At 35.9% G+C, this 17,113-nt stretch overlaps 1 protein-coding gene across 9 annotated transcripts in view; it reads left to right on the forward strand.

Annotated features, from left to right (window-relative positions):
• LOC134741031 (neural-cadherin) overlaps positions 1 to 17,113 on the forward strand; it is a 456,653-nt gene that overhangs the window by 257,978 nt on the left and 181,562 nt on the right. The window lies entirely within an intron of this gene.

The raw sequence follows: 17,113 nt of genomic DNA on the forward strand, positions 1-17,113 counted from the left end.
TTTGAACTACTCATGCTATGTCACATAACCATATTACATTGTGTTTGACACAAATGGGAATAATTTAAAAACGACCGTTTGCAAGTCGTGATTCCATGAAATTCTCGAATGGGGTTTGTCGACTAACTTTACAATGATGCTTGGAACATAATATAAGTTTGGTCGTAAAGTGTAACAGCTGCATGGAAAGTAAAGATGCCTACTGGAATCGACCCGAAATGGGAAATTGAAGAGGGCAACGGATAAGGAATAACGGAGCGGATGTAGGAATGCCCAAAAATCGCCAACACTATACGAAATGAATGAAGGAAAAGTTGTATCCTCCATGTATGTTATGGAAGCGATCTTGAGAAGGGTCGTCGAGTTGTCTAGTCGCTGACAAAGCATTATTGTCATTGTATTAAACAATGGCTTCCTCATAATAACTTTTCTGGCGTTCCTACTTTAAGAAGGAGGCCTAATTATTTATTTTAAGATCACCCTTTCTATTATGACTATTGAATACAAAGTAACAAAAATATTTTTTTATTACTGCGCACCGATACGGTTTATTGGTCACGTAAACATTAATGCTTTTTACTTGTCCATTACACGTACAAATATAAATGTACAATTTTCTTTTTATAAAACCAAACTCGAAGAATAAAATTGTACGGCTATTTCGGATAAAATGCGTAAAGTATTTATATCACTTTTGGAAACCACTGTTTTCCTGAAAACAGTGAGCGTGAAGTTGTATTTGATTAAAGCCCCCGAGTAGTTTACTCCGGGCTCGCATGAACCGGAAAAGGTTCCGAGAATAAACGCTTGCGTTAAGATATTTGCCCTTTACAGATCTGAATCTTATTTATTTCCTTATCTTGCTCGAAACAACAAAATAAATCTTAAGGAATATTCCTTTAAAACAAATCTGCTGGAGTATAAATCTTAATTACTATAAGTACAAAATAATTCTGATTTCATTTTGTTGTTATTCGATCGGTCCAGTAGCATCGGAGTAAATTGACGTTGAGAGGCGGACATACAGGCAGACACACGAGTGATCTTATAAGGGTTCCGTTTTTACCTTTTGAGATAAGGAACCCTAATAGAAAATATCCTACTTAGCTTAGATTTGTACAACAGGTCGAGTAAGAATTCAAGTAGGCATAAATACATACATTACTGCCTACCTCGTTATTTTATCCTTCCTAGTAGTGAAGTGTAGTTTTGCTGCTTAATGTTAGCTTTTTTGTTCTGTAAAATAAAGTTTTTCTTATCCTTCTTAGTATACCCCATTTCATATACCATGGCGGTGGGATTCTACTTGAAACTGTACAAAGAGAACCATAATGTTGATCTATTGTTTAACAATTGCTTTATGATCTCTGCTCTTCAGTCAACATGTGGTGGTATAATAACCTACAGTGAAGTAATGTCGGGTTAAGCGATATAGATACTTGATACTAATAGTTGGGTATATAAATATTTATGAAATAATACATACATACATACATACATATAATCACGCCTATTTCCCGGAGGGGTAGGCAGAGACCACGGATTTCCACTTGCTACGATCCTGACATACCTCTTTCGCTTCCTTCACTTTCATAAAATTCCTCATACAAGCTTGCCGGTTTAGGGTGCTCTTGACCTGGCCTTTCTTCAGGATTTCCCCGATCTGATCAGAGAAAGTCCTATCTATCTTGTAATCTCACACCACACACACTTCTCAACGCTCTCATTTCCACTGCATTCACTTGGCTCTGATGCCTCTTCTGCCATACCCAACTTTCGCTACCATACATAAGTGTAGGTACCAGCACCCCTCTATGCACAGCCAACCGTGCCTTTTGCGACACCTTCTGGCTGCTCATAAAAGCGTCAAGTGCCCCATTCACGCGACTTCCAGCACTCACTCTCCTTTCAATATATTTATCATGCTTACCGTCCCTAGTGAATAATGTTCCCAGATACACAAACTCTTTCACTTGTTCTACTCTTTCTTGACCAATCAAAATTTCAGTTTGTCATATATTCCTCCTTTTGAAATACCATAACTTTCGTCTTACTTACATTTATTTTCATTCCTTTCCTTTCAAAAGATCCATGCATTCTAGTTACCATCTCCTGCAACTCTTCACCCGATGACGCTAGCAATACCAGGTCATCAGCGTAAAGAAGACATTTGACGGGTAACCCACTCATTCTCAGCCCACATTCATCATTTCTCAAAACATGCAAACTACTGTCCATGAACAGATTAAACAGCCACGGTGACGCTACACATCCCTGCCTAACACCCTTTTCGATGCTAAACCACTCAGTGTACGACCCGTTTACTCTCACACAAGCACTGGAATCCTCATAGAGCGATTTTAGTGCCTGAATGAGACGGCCGCTCAATCCATACACCGACTGTACCGTACAGTACCGACCAAAGGCTTCCCCCCTTGATTTCCATTCGTCTCGGTAAATATTTATGTTAAAGGTTAAAAACGTTCAATTTAAAAAAAAGTAGTCTAGACAGTTTAAACAATTACTTTAATTGGTTTATTAATTTTTTGCATATAACGGTAAAAGCTTAGAAAGTTAATTATTTATTTAATAACATCTAGTTTTAAAAAAAATATCAGTCTGACATGACTGTCAAATAATAATACTATCGATTAGTATAATAAAATAGGAAGTGTTTGTCTTTTGAATTTTAGTTGGTTCGAGTCCCGGGCGAGGCAAGCGAGTTTTAGAAAATCTTTAAATGCAGTCTTGTTCCTTTTTAAAAATAAAGGAATGTCTCCTTTAAGTAAAATGAACCAGCTTAAGGATTTAAGGTAGTTTCCCTCCAGGGCCCGACTTATCTTTCCACACTGTATATAGATGTTCAATAAAGTGTAATAAAGAGTATTTATATTATATTGTAAATGTATGAAATATAGCTATTTCAACGGATTATATTGCGTATAATGAATTTAAAATACTTATGCATCCCGACTGCACCATGTACTCGTAGTATTCCTCAGTCTCCCTTTGACCACGAACGCTGTACTCGTAAGGGGTTCGAACCGTCGGGATATATGCTCTCCAGAATCTGGATATATAATGGCTCCACAAAAAACTAGCGCCGTTGACTACGCTAGTCGTGCCAGCTGCATTGCAGAGTGGAAACCATTTCGGCTTCACATCTCTGTTTCTATTGTTTTGTTTATCTTTGCGTTACATTGCTATGTGTTATTTGTATAGGTAGTAAAAATAGTTTATTTCATGAGTAACCATCGCGGTAATCGAAGATTATATTATGCTTTAGGTATGTTTGTATGTCGCAGTCATACTTATAAATTTGTGATTTAAGAAATTACGTTATATTGTAATTCTGTCATAAATATTTACATGTCAAAATAATTAGCCCAGTTAACATATAACACTCGTTACTGAAATGAAAAATTGAAATGGGCATTGTAAAAGCGAACTTTCTCATCGCGTGTAATTAATATTTACGAGCGCCTGCTAATTATCGAGTGGGTCGTTTATGGGCGCTGTGCTCGGCTCGGGACCTGAAAGACCCTCTCAGTGGGCTGGCGCGGAATTAAGCTGTTACTTCCCCCCAAACTTCCCTTTCGTTCCAAAAACAAATGATACGAATATATTCAACTCCAATGGAAAACAACTATGTCTAGAGCCTACGCACCTTTTATATAAAGGTACGTTTATCGCTGTTTCGAGTTCAGCCGAACTTTTAACATATGGGAGAGTAAAACACAGCTTTATTGTGTTTTCATCTTGACTCAGAACGTTATTCCCTCTCGATTGTGTAGGTGAGTAGAGTTAGACCGAGGTAAGTTTGCAACGAGTGCAAACTAGTGTTTTCATACGTCATAATTTCATAGAAATTTGACGTTTAAAATAACATTTGCACTGCGTGTGCTATCAAAATCGTTGCAGACTTATCTCGGTCTGACTCTATTATCCATTGAAATCTATTCATTGTTATTTCACAAAAAAATATGACCGTGCCAAAGGCAGACTTAATGCCATAAAGCAATCTTTTGCTGACAACTTTAAGGCAAACCAAAATATATAGCAACAGATTCAACATAAAAATTCATTAAATTTTATTCATTGCTATAATAATTATGAAATCTGATCTGATTCCGGAACGTCATTCGTTAAAATTTTCTCTTCAGAGCACCTTGCGGTTTTATCCATAGAAAATAATCATTATTTCTGAATGCCCGTAGCCATTTGATCGTTTAAATTGAGGTTGCGGCTTCAAGTTTTTGCAACACATCGAATTTGTTTTTCATCCCGTTAAGCTTATTTGCGTGCGCGGTGGGGTCAGTGGTCGCGGGTCACCCGGCGCGGACTGCGGGGGGCGGATGTTACCCCAGGCCTATGCTTCCGACAGTTTATCAAGCTGGCTGCTCTTGACACACTCGCCGTTTTCCTTAGCCCTTTCCGTGATTAATGCCAAATTGTAAATATATCTTCGGGCAAACAACGTACCTAGCCAATAGTCGTGATTCATTCCGAGTGACCCAACTTTCACGAATCTTTAGTGCTGTAAGCTAGCATTTCTCATATGTACATATAAGTATCTGGGGGCACTTCAGTGCATATTTACTGTTACAAAATATAATTTTCAGCATTCTAATATTCCCTTCTATGGTAAAAATATAACATTTTATATATTCGCGATTCATGTCAACACCCCTATTGTAATTGAACATAACGCTATTAGCGCTAATCACGTGCAGTTTGAGCAATAGGTACACATTTTTACTAGTACGGTACGAGTAAAGCATTGTGAGCAATTGCCAAGTCATTATATGTATTAAAAATTAGATATCTAATATTTATACGGTATTAACACCCCCTGGCACTCACTAAAATAACCGACTTGGTTTCACATTACATCTCAAAACTTTTTTGTAGTAGAAGAATTGCGTTGCGAGACTTGCATCTTTTTACATGTAATGTTTTTGATGGGGTACGTAGAACGAATATTAATCTATTAAAATATATCTATTCGTGTGCGTCAAATACACTGTTAGATATTATCGAAGTTCAGTGTAGCAAGTTAAATGTTACGTAATATAAGGCAGCGAATATGGAATTGTGAACACTGAGACGTTGGCCAAACAATAATATTATATACTTAACCGTAAATCGCAACACTGATACAAATTAAATTTTACCATTTTTCACCGCTCGTAAATTATAATTAATTATATTTTACATGAAACTATAACGAAGAAAGGTATAAATAAATTATGATTTTATTTTTATCTTAATAATTTATCTCTGTATATATTTTAAGATCTATCAACCGAAAGTACAATTGTCTTCAGAACGGTAAATGCAAAAATTCATCCTTACCACATTTTTCATTTCATGTTACTACCTATCTCTAAAAAACACGGTACTGACAATCTATATTCATATCAATTCTTTCTCCAAACAGCCTAAGCAGTTAAGTCGGTAAATTTGCATTGCTAAGTGTTCCCGAATTGCTGTAGACCGCTGTACCGAGATACGGTTTTTGCCACGGCCTAAGCTTTGCATGTGAGCCTTACGTAGGAACGGCGATAATGCTCCACTTTTCACTTTTGAGAAGTTCTCCGGCGGTTCACATTTCAGCGACGAGTTCAAGTGGCGTTATAATAAAAGAGCGCACCTCTGCCCTGGTATCGACTGTTCTATATGACCCATGCCATTGACTTTTATCACTACTTCATTCCATTATGAACGTTTTTGTACCATTCCAAACGTCCATTTGGTACGATTTTTTTTTGTTCATTTTCTTTTAATGAAGAAAAAAAGTTAAATCAATCAATCAAACTTTTATTATAAACGCGTATACCTATATTAAATATTCTACGAAGCGACATTGACGTACTACTCCGATTGAAATCGTGACTTAGCGCTTCGAATAACTCAAGCCAAAAGCTGCAAAGCTTTTGGAGATTTATAGATATTTACAGTGGATAAATGAACTGTAAGGCATTTTGTTGGTATAAATAAGTAACTCTGCTAGCTATAACTAGTGGTGGCTGTCGTATACTATGTAATTCAGTCGGTACCCTAGTTTTACACTTTTTTATCAGAATTCCGGCAGCCATCCCGACCCGTTTTAATGGACAGATGCGGGAACTGCGGTACCTACTACTGCATCCGCTATTTTCCATCTCCTTGCTTACGTTGCTTCTTTCCTTTGTACGGTTACGACGTCGAACGGTTTTTCACGTGTTGTGAACATTGAACTACTTAAGTCATTAGGTTCAGTGGTTCAGTTATACAACAATTAAGTAGGTCATTATTTGTTATATAAACTATCAGTAAGGAAACAACCTTCTGAATTTAACTACTTTTATACCTACGGATCAAAAGTAAAGTTTAGTTTACGAAATCGGCCCGTGAACTAACAAGTTATTATAATAATAATCGTTGGAATATGCATAGTGCTCATCGGATCAGACTACGAGCTGACGTCAATCGTCCACATAAGCGACGCAGTTAGGATAGTTGAGCAGCCGAGCGGCGGCGGCGGTCGAATACGCGTAAAACTTTCCCGCAATGACAAGTGCCTCTGATAACGACTCCCTCTGCCACCTCCCCGTAGCCGCAGGTGAACTTAGGTATTCCACTTTGCAAATTAAATTCTACCATCATACTTTATTCTTCGCTCAACCTAATGGCCCAGAATCGAAAGGATTTCAATCTATGGAAATGTAACAGATTTTCAAATAGCTTTAAATTAGGTTTAGGACAGTTGCACGCTTTCTCTCGATGCAATGTTCCAAAGTGGGAATACGAATCGAAGTGGCGAAGAATTCTATTGAATTTGAAGTTCTATTTATTGCATGTTACAAGTATTGAGTATTATCAATATCGACTTGAAATCAACGGTTCGTTAATAATTCATAACATTGGAATTTAATTTTAATTTTCATGTTCCATTATGTTTCCGACAGAATTCTGATTGGTTTCATTATTATTTTTACGAGTTGTTCGTTACATTGCTAAAGAGTCTACTTATGCTCGCAGTCAATCAGAAACTGAATAATACTTCACGTGACGGCACAAGTAGTTGGTGGCACAGCTTTGCTTGCGGTGTTATCTACATCAAATATTTGCGAAACGTTATTCGCCTTGTCGGTTCAAATATTTTATAAATCGATGAAGCAAGTGACGTTTCGTAAACAAGTGTTTAATGTGTTCTCCAATTCGATACAATAGTTCGAGTAAATGGGTATATTAATTAGTTATTCACTTGTTGCACTTATTTCCAGAAGTTGTTCAATATCACTCTCTTAATATACGCAATATTTAGTGGCCATTCATGCTCCAGTATGTCAGTCCCGGCCGCAAGCCAACTATTAATAATGCGCTCTATATGCTTGTATCATCGTACTGATAGGGCCTGTCCTCGACCCGCTCTCGCTTATTCTATTGATCACCACTCTTGTCATCCACACATTGTTCTTAATGGACTCCAGCACTATCTTTCGAGAAACAATTGTTTTTGTCCTATAAACAGGACGGGCCCATCACTGTGTGTATTAACCCTGCCATCCTGTCACATACAGCTGTTGGATGAATGCTGTATTTAGGGCAAGTTTTATGTAACTGTTTAAATCTCATTAATTTAGCTTTCCTATAAATAAAATAAGCAATATGAATATTTTAATATTCATTCCAGAGGGAGAGAGAGGAGGTTCAAATCCTGGCTCGTTCCACTTAGTTTTTCGGAACTTATGTACGGAATATCACTTAATATTTACCACTATGTTGTCGGTTAAATATATTCGTCTGCGTGGAATGATGATGATAATGGTCATGATTATATAAAACTCCGGGCCCCAAACTATTTCCATACTAAATACATCTATATACATACCTATCTACCTCTATATAGACAAGAATAAAGGTCTATATTCAAGGTTCGTAATCACTTAAAAGCTTGTCCTTCGATATTGTTTTATCAGATTCTTATTCATTGACTCGGCTCTTAACATTCAGTTATTGATTCGACACTGAAAAGAACTCTAATTGAATGTAGATATTTATTTTGGTATTTGTAAACATTATCATACTTTTCCTTTAATTGCACACGCCTTAGGCATTTTAAATGCAATAATTAAACATATTTCATAATGTATTTTTTTTATATTCTATGGAATAGCTTTTTTTTCTTCAGAACTGTAAACATGCATTTACCGTTGCCGGGAATACGTTATGTGAGCGGAAGCAACGAGATTGAGTTTCTTACAGGTTGAAACCAATATCCTAGGATATTTCCACGTTTTAGCGGAAGGTCCGAGATGCCTCCTGGGCCACGCCTCCTGTGTGTGTTACATTTTCTTTGTTCGTTTTCAAAGCCGGCAATATGATGATACGAGTAAAAGTGTTTACACCTATCCCGTGTAAACAACCCTGATATTGATATAGTAGGGTCTATATTATTGTTGGTATCAATGCCGTCTTATTTTCTTAAATGTATTATCATGATTAACACTAACATGATACATACTCATGATATATACTAATAAAATTACAAAAATTATAATAATGATAAGAAGATGATGATAATAATGATTATAATAATGACAGCGTTTTGACATCAAAATGTAAGTTCGAATTGGCCTCCTTGTTTACGAAAGCACTATATCAAACACTGAATGGCAACGACAGAGGAGCTAAGTAATCAAAAATATTTCTTAAGGTTCAACCGATGTGTGCTGTTTTGTTGCTATTGTTGACTGCTCGGCTGCTCATTGCATGATACGACATGTTAGACCATTATTTAAAATCAAATGTTTAAGTGGAGTTAATAATCAATTCATTCCATAGATGATATAAATGTTTATTTGTCTACGCAGTCGTTTTAGGCTAAAAATGAAATGAGTGAATTGTTTTTAGCATACATTGTGCATATTTAAAAAAAATTGTCTTGCTATTTAACCACACGCTGCTGAATCTGAAAAGTATTTGTCTTAAATATTTAATAAATAAATAAATATTATATGACATTCTTACACAGATTGACTAAGTCCCACGGTAAGCCCAAGGAGGCTTGTGTTATGGGTACTCAGACAACGATATATATAATATACAAATACTTAAATACATAGAAAACACCCATGACTCAGGAACAAATATCTGTGTTCATCACACAAATAACTGCCCTTACCGGGATTCGAACCCAGGACCATCGGCTTCACAGGCAGGGTCACTACCCACGAGGCCAGACCGGTCGTCATAACCGGTCGTCATCTTACGGCCTGATTCGAACTTTAAGATACGTCAAAAGTTTTTGTTTGAAGTAACGTCACTTTTGACACTGACATATCCGATCCATGTCGTATGTTTATGACGTTTTATAAAACATCAAATTATAATAACAATACCATAAATTCAAATAAAATACAGGTGCAGACCTGATCAACGTCAGAGAGCTATATCTATATTATATGTCTATCTCACTACTAATTTAGTGCGTCTCTTAGATTTGCTGTAGGTTGTCAAGCTTGCAACTACACCAGTCTACAGTACTAATAGAAATAGTTTTAACAAAAATCTTACTCATGTAAGGTCATAAAAAGCCGCTTAAATCCGCTTACAAACAGCGCAATACTTGATATTTAAGTGAACAAATGGATTTTATTTGAACAAAGTATCTTGTTTGTTGTTTTAACCGCTTATGCCCTTAGTTAATGTAGTTGAAATTTTTATTACAAGTGAAGAAAAAGTGTCCAGTTTCCAACGCCAAGTCTCACATACAATGTATACTTATGTGCGCTGCGCACCTATTTATTACGGACGGAGTAAGTTCAATCTCTTTTATCGCGGCATTACAGCGAAGCGAATTGAACGGCGCCTCGAATCCTATCAACAGTTTCTGGTGCGAGCACTCACTCTCCCGTAAAATTATGTTAAACTGGTTAAACTTATGCTTAGTTTTTGCCGTGTAAAAATGTTGTTTCATTTGGGCTCGACATATTTATTGTTTTCAGGCAGCATTTGATGTGTAAAAGAAATTATAACAATTTTTTTTAATAAAATGTCAATGATATAAAACAAACTGTTCCACTTCATTCGGCAATCCATTTCATTCGGTTTATTAAATGTGTCTTACGTGCACGAAATTTAAATTTATTTGCAATTATAAATATTTTGTATTCCCTGTTTTGGCAGGTGACATTTTCCATACAAAAATATAATATAAAACAGCTCCGGAGTCTGCATGTAACGTTGAATTGAATTTCGACTTGATTCAAATTAAAACGTTTGTATTGTAGCTATAAGTAGGTAATGAGTGGGTGGGTGAATTTTCAAAAAAAAGATTGGCCGTAGATTATGCGGTGTGCTACGCGGCATCGTAATTACGACGTCACTCGGCTAAAACGGGGAAATAAATTGAAAGACCGACTCGGTGAAAATGCGAGCCGGAAATATCTCTCCACGGCACTTGGGCCGCTATAAATACTGACATTGCCGAGGATAATGTATTTGCTTTTGTCAAAATGCCATTGTTTTCAACAATCGCGTTTTTTGCAATAAATATGATAATGAACTTACATTGTCATTTTATTACGACCTAATTATTTTACTGAGTGATAATGATAAAACATGCGACGTTCCTCAATTAATTGAGTAAATTGAACTATATTACGTTTATGTTTGCATATTGCCGGAAGTGAATGAATAGATTTATTTAGGTTCGTGGCATTGTGAGACGGTGAAGTATATCCTTTTATTTAACTCTATTCTCATAATCAATAAAAACCTTCTTAGTATTAATCGACCGATGTCGTCAGGACGTGACTTAAATTCACTTGACTTGCACGGTGGCCTTAGAAAAACTAAATTCTGTTCAGGGCAAAGGTTATCTCAGATTCCAGTCGCGAAGAGCTGAATAGGGTAGCCGCTTCGCACAACAATTGAGTGTGATAAAGGCGAATCAGTATGCCATTTAACCGCAAAGGCAGTAGGTAATTATTGACTTTTCTATACCTGGGCACAATTGATGAAATAGCTTTTGCGTCTATTGTTTTTGTTATTAGTAAATAATATTATTAGGATACACATTACACACGGTGCATTACTTATGATTTGACACCTTGATTTATACTACCATCACTTTATTTGGTTCATCGAGTTAACAAACTTAATTTATGTTACCTAAAGGTAAGCCTGAAAGGTAACCTTTTAGATTTTATCGATTTTAGCAACTAGGCAAACCGTATTATTTAATGTTATATAGCCTTGACGAGCGTTTAGGTCTATACAGCCCGTAGTTAGAACATAGAAAGCAAAAACATATATACACATGCATATTATTTGAATATGATTTTTATTTAATAAGATTTAAATTATTGTATGCCCAACAGGTAGTGTACTACTACGTACGTTCTTTGTCTCGCTCACTTGACTATGCCTTTAGTAACTGCTCAGAGGACCCGTAAGTTGAGTGCGCTCGAGCACTGAGTCAAATACCACTGTTAAACAGTCCATTAAGAATATAAATAAATCTAAATAATAGAATTGGCATGTATGAGCGGGGACACTCATTACCCTATTAATAAAAAAACTTCATATGAAACAAGATTACAAATAAAACACAATACTTTGCTGTTATTGATTTACATTGTGCTCCAATATACGTCTTGTCTTGTTTCCAGCCATAACGACATTTGGCCTATGTAACGTCATTGCACGTTGTGCCAAAACGGCCCATGAATTTCCGGCGCAAGTGTTACTTGCTCGGTTTAATGAAGTGCAGATATTGGAGTACACCGCACAAAGCGCGCGCTGTCCCGTGCATCTTGATTGCATCATCGTCATGGTTTGACCGTTGTTATAACCAACTATTACTCTATCAGTTCTACTCTTACGTACTGGGGGCCTAGCCAAGCTTACAATCGTTAATAGAAAACGCCAGCCGAAACTTAAATAATGTATGGAAATAGTCACATGACGTTTCGTAGCATCTTTGTCTTCCTATGTACGATTGTCATCTTGACTAGCCCCCCTGGTGTAGTGTAAACAATGTGGCAGTTCAATGCATGGAGAACCCCCACTAATTTTTCAGTATATATGAAACTTTGTTAGGATACTAACCTGATGATGATTATTTTTTTTCTCGGAAAATTACTTCGTCAAGTTTTTAGAGTTCCGTAGTCAACTAGGAACCTTTATTTTAAATCGTTTGTGTTACTCGAATATATATTAGAGTAGTATATCGGGAATTTTAAATAAAAATAACCTAAAAAAAAGTTATTGCAGTGCGACTGAAATTTGTCTTTTTTTTTTTTGTAAATACAAATGTACAACATCCAGTGATGAACGTTGACTACTTAAGCAGATTTACAGTGCAAGTTACTAATATTTGTAAAATGTTCTCTGCTAGGATATTGTATATATGTTGTTTACATACTTGTCAACATTTCAGGTAAGTATACTCTAAATAAAATTAGGCTGAGCACATGTGGTTAAGTCTTGGTAACAATGAAAATGTATAAAATATATATATGAATTATATGTTAGCGAAATAACAATCATTGCCGACTACGCTTTCTCGACGGGAGGCCAAGTCACTTGAAATCCGTAGGCAAAGCCCTTCGTCACTGTCCAATTGTCCATATAACCGCACTGTCAGTACCGGACGATGCTGTAACGTATACTTTATCCAGCTTCTTTATCAAAGTGTTTGTGTAAGGGATAGCTTTGGAGAGGAAAAACTAAACGGGCGGCTTTGAGGAAGATTTAGAAGAGGAAAACAAAATGGATTATAAAAAATGAAAACAAAATAAGCTTAGACAATAAGCCTAGAAATGATTGCGGACAAGTTTTGTCCGTATATCACATTTTGCTGCGGACTTCATACGCCCGGCGGCACTGTGGTAAACACATTGAGAAATAGATGAAGGGTGTCAATGTGTTTACCACAGTTACCTACCTTTATGTAATTTTTGTAGTTTGTTTGTTTAATGTTTGTGTTTTGGTTAATGTTTGTGTTTTGTTTAATGCTTGTGTTTTTGTTTAATGTTTGTATAATGTACTTATGAGTCACATCAGTTACTCGAAATAAATGAATTTTAATTTAATTTTTTTTTTAATATAAAAAGTAACACTAAATCCATACAGAAGACGCTAGTTGGAATTTATTGGATAGTCTTGCACACTCCACCGAGTACTGATATGAGAATTAATGAATGTACTACCATGCATTGCATGACAAGGTAATGAAAATAGAGGGTTAGAAGTTTGAGCAACTTTTACGGCGTTTTCATTTTCTAACTCTGCTCTATAGAGAAAGTTCTTGACAAGCAAGTATGATACCCTTAACTAAAATTACAAACGAGATATTGATTGTGTTTCTGTAGTATGTTACGTTGTTATATTTGCCAGATGGTCATAGGTCAGATACAAATTTCGTCAGTCTTTTTCTCTTGGGCGATAACTCGTACGTAGTATGGTTTCGATAGTTAGTTGTTGTAATTACGAAGTCTGGTGAACCCCAGCTAAGGTTCCATAGGATGTTAAAGGTCTTACACTAAGAACAGGATATTTTCTCCTGATAGAGAAATTATCTAAACATATTTTTCTTGTATACTTACTCGTAACTTATTTTTTTTACTTTTTATTTTTTTAACTTATTTTCCACGCATAGTTTTACTTGATAAAATGATATCTTCTTAAAATGTGACTTCCATTATTAATAATAATACTATTGTATATGAACACATTTTTGTAGAACAATCGTATTATTTACTGGGGCAGATAGGTACGCTTCTTATTCCACGCACTTCGGTCTGCCTGAGCCGGCCACGATAAATTATCCATTGTTGGGCGTCGTATTCAAGAGCCGTTTTTGTTCAATTCTTGGTCTCTTCGTCAATGGGAAATTTATTGCCTCCTCTGCCGAATTCAAATATGGCCGATTATATCTCGTGAAGTTAAGTGTTCTCTGCCCACTCAGGTAGTTATGCTAATTTTCTAATTTTCATTCCTAAAAAAAAAAAAAAATTTTAAAAATTTAAACTGTTTATTTCAAGAAAGATTACAAAGACTATTTACAGACTTAGCCTAATCTACATTCTAATAGATTGTATGCTAAGTATGGTCTATGGTATAATATGCTATATATAACAATTATGAGGTTAACTTAAATATTCAGGCAGTGCTTTTTTATCATGGTTTTAATTTTATGGGGCTTACCCTCTTCTAAATTATCTATTATATCTCTAGGAAGACTATTTAAAGATGTGTGGCAAATAACTCGACCAGACTCTTTGCCCATAATAGTTGTTGCTACTTGGTATATTGAAATATTTTTTATTTAACAGTACTCTAAGGTTAGTTGGCCTGTCATACCTATTCAGACTTTCCAATTTATGTCTATATTCTAATACTATCGCTAGTTTCACTTTATCATACACATTCATTATTCTACAATGTTGGAATAAGTTATCATAATTATGTTTATGTTTATATTTGATTTTTAGTGGTACAATGGATTTTAAGATTCTTAACTGTAAACTATATATTCGCTGTAGGTGACTTTTGTGGGTTCTGCCATAGCTAGATATTCCATAGTTTATCACCGAGTCAGTCCGAGTCCTGTTCACTTACCTACTTGAATTATAAGTTCTTCTTTCTTTTCAAGATTGGTTCTAAATTATAGCCAATGCAGTGTTAGCCTTAGGAATAAAATGCATATTTAACTTAAAATGAAATCCATGAATAATCATTTTTATTCTATTAAAAACAAAGAAAGAAGAAACAATTTTAACTTTTTTACGGTCAAAATATACATATATAAATATATATCGGCTTTGTGTGTTAAAAAGTTAATAAATCCTCACGAGTAGGTATCATGACTTGTACGTGTTTTAGTTCTGTGTAACGTAATTTTAAAAATATCGAAAATCATTGCACGGGCAATTTACCTTCGACTTATGTGAAATGGCTTTTTTAATTTGATTTTTCAATTCAATTTGAACACGCATGATTGTAACTCACCCTGTTTGATAAGTTGATAACAAACAACTATCCAGGGCCATATCACTTGCTTCTCAAGCTACGGCGAGCGTTCGTATCAAGCGAACCGTATAACTGTGACCTCGAGATCCAAAACAATAGGATGTTGTATTTTAAAACATAAACTTGGAAAATATACTTATTTGAATTGCTCTAAAATTGCGAAATCATAAAGTGAAGATTATGTTGTTATTGTGAAGTTCATAATATTTTTTTTTTCTTAGCCCGTTATAGTTTTCCACTGCTGGGCAAAGGGTTCTCCCTTTGATCTCCACAACTCCCGTTGTTGTGCTTTTCCGGCCAGTTACTGATGAAGGTGTCTAAGTCATTCCGCCATCTCCGTCTGGGCCTGCTACGTCCGCGCTTCTTCTGCGGCATCCACTTGGTGGCTATACTAGCCCACCTATCCCTTACATTATATTAAAATGAGTAAATTGTATCATCCAGCGCTCTGCCAACTGAGCCACCAAGACCTCATCCATAGTCAGCAAATCTTCCCACTATATGGGTCTAGGGGACCCTAGCGACATCTACCGTAAGAGTGTTACACTTCTTAAACGGCCACCGGAGTTCCAAGTCATATTGGAAATTCACCAGTTACGATGTGCTACCCATTCTAAATTCAGAAATCAGAGGCCGTGAGTCTCACCCAAGGCAGTAGTTTTTCCACTTTTAAATTTATTCTAAGCTTAATAGCATCGATCGCAGACGTTTCTGCTTGTTAAAAATTAATTGTATCATCATCATCATCATATCAGCCAGAGGATGTCCACTGCTGGACATAGGCCTCCGCCAAAGAGTGCCAAAATGACCGGTCCAGTTCTCTCTAGTAAATTGTATACGAACTAATTATTAAATCCTGAAAAAAAGGCCATGTCAAGAGCACCCTAAACCGGCGAGCATGTATGAGGAATGTTATGAAAGTGAAGGAAGCCAAAGAGGTATGTCTAGAACATAGCACGCGGAAATCCGTGGTATCTGCCTACCCCTCCGGGAAATAGGCGTGATTATATGTATGTATGTATGTATGTATGTATGTATGTATGTATGTATGTATGTATGTATGTATGTATGTATGTACTAATTATTTCATGATCGCAATAGACTGTTTTCACGGTCCGATTGCCATCAACTTCGACGCTTACTCGACACTTGGTGAATCTTTTTATCACTTCCCTCTTCTTACACGCCTTATGGAGTCATATATTAAATTATTTTAAAATGGGTAACTCACGTATTATTAAGTTTATTTGTTATTTGTTGAAGATACAATTTACATACTAGAATTAACATGCTAAAAGGGCACATTGTTTATTGATCCCCCACTTACAGGCAATCACAGCATGCATTATTATATTAATTTAAACATTAAATCAACACTTATAAAAAGTCTTAGTATAGAATAATTTAGAATAAGTATAAAATACTAATTAACAAGACACCTAATACTTAATATTAACAATAACTATTCCACACAACGTAACTAAGGTAAGTTAGCCGAGCTAGCTGAGGTTGTCAACAGATAATAATTTGTTTTTAAATAAGACTTCACTGTCGTAAAACACATCCAAAGAGGGGACATTATTAGCATGCTTGTTGTATAGGCGAGCCAGGCGTGGCAAAGGGGAGTGAGGTAATAGTAGTTCGACTACGACGCACATAGACTAAGGCACAAGGGTAACGTGGCCAACGAGACGGCATCACTTTCAGCCCTATCTGACTAACCATATGCATGCAATCAATCTTGTCGTTTAGAAGTTTGTGCAAGAACATTAGGTCAAGCACAATACGCCTACTACTAAGAGAAATCAGTTTAAATTGTTTAAATTGAAACATGTTGACTTAATAATACGTGAGTGTCCCGTTTTAAAATAATTTAATATGTTTGAGTCTCACGAGAGCCTTATGGAGTAATTATTATTAATCAAGTCATATTGAGAAACTATTGATAACAATGCGGGGTACCCCATACAAATTTGGTATATTTATACTAAACAGAGACGTCTGCTAGCAACATGTTGCACAACCTACACTGTTTCGCTTCTTTGAAAGAAAAATTGAAAAATTTACCGCGTATATTGTCAAAAGAAAT

Source organism: Cydia strobilella, chromosome 4 (genome assembly GCF_947568885.1).
Source record: "Cydia strobilella chromosome 4, ilCydStro3.1, whole genome shotgun sequence".
Lineage (NCBI taxonomy): Eukaryota > Metazoa > Arthropoda > Insecta > Lepidoptera > Tortricidae > Cydia > Cydia strobilella.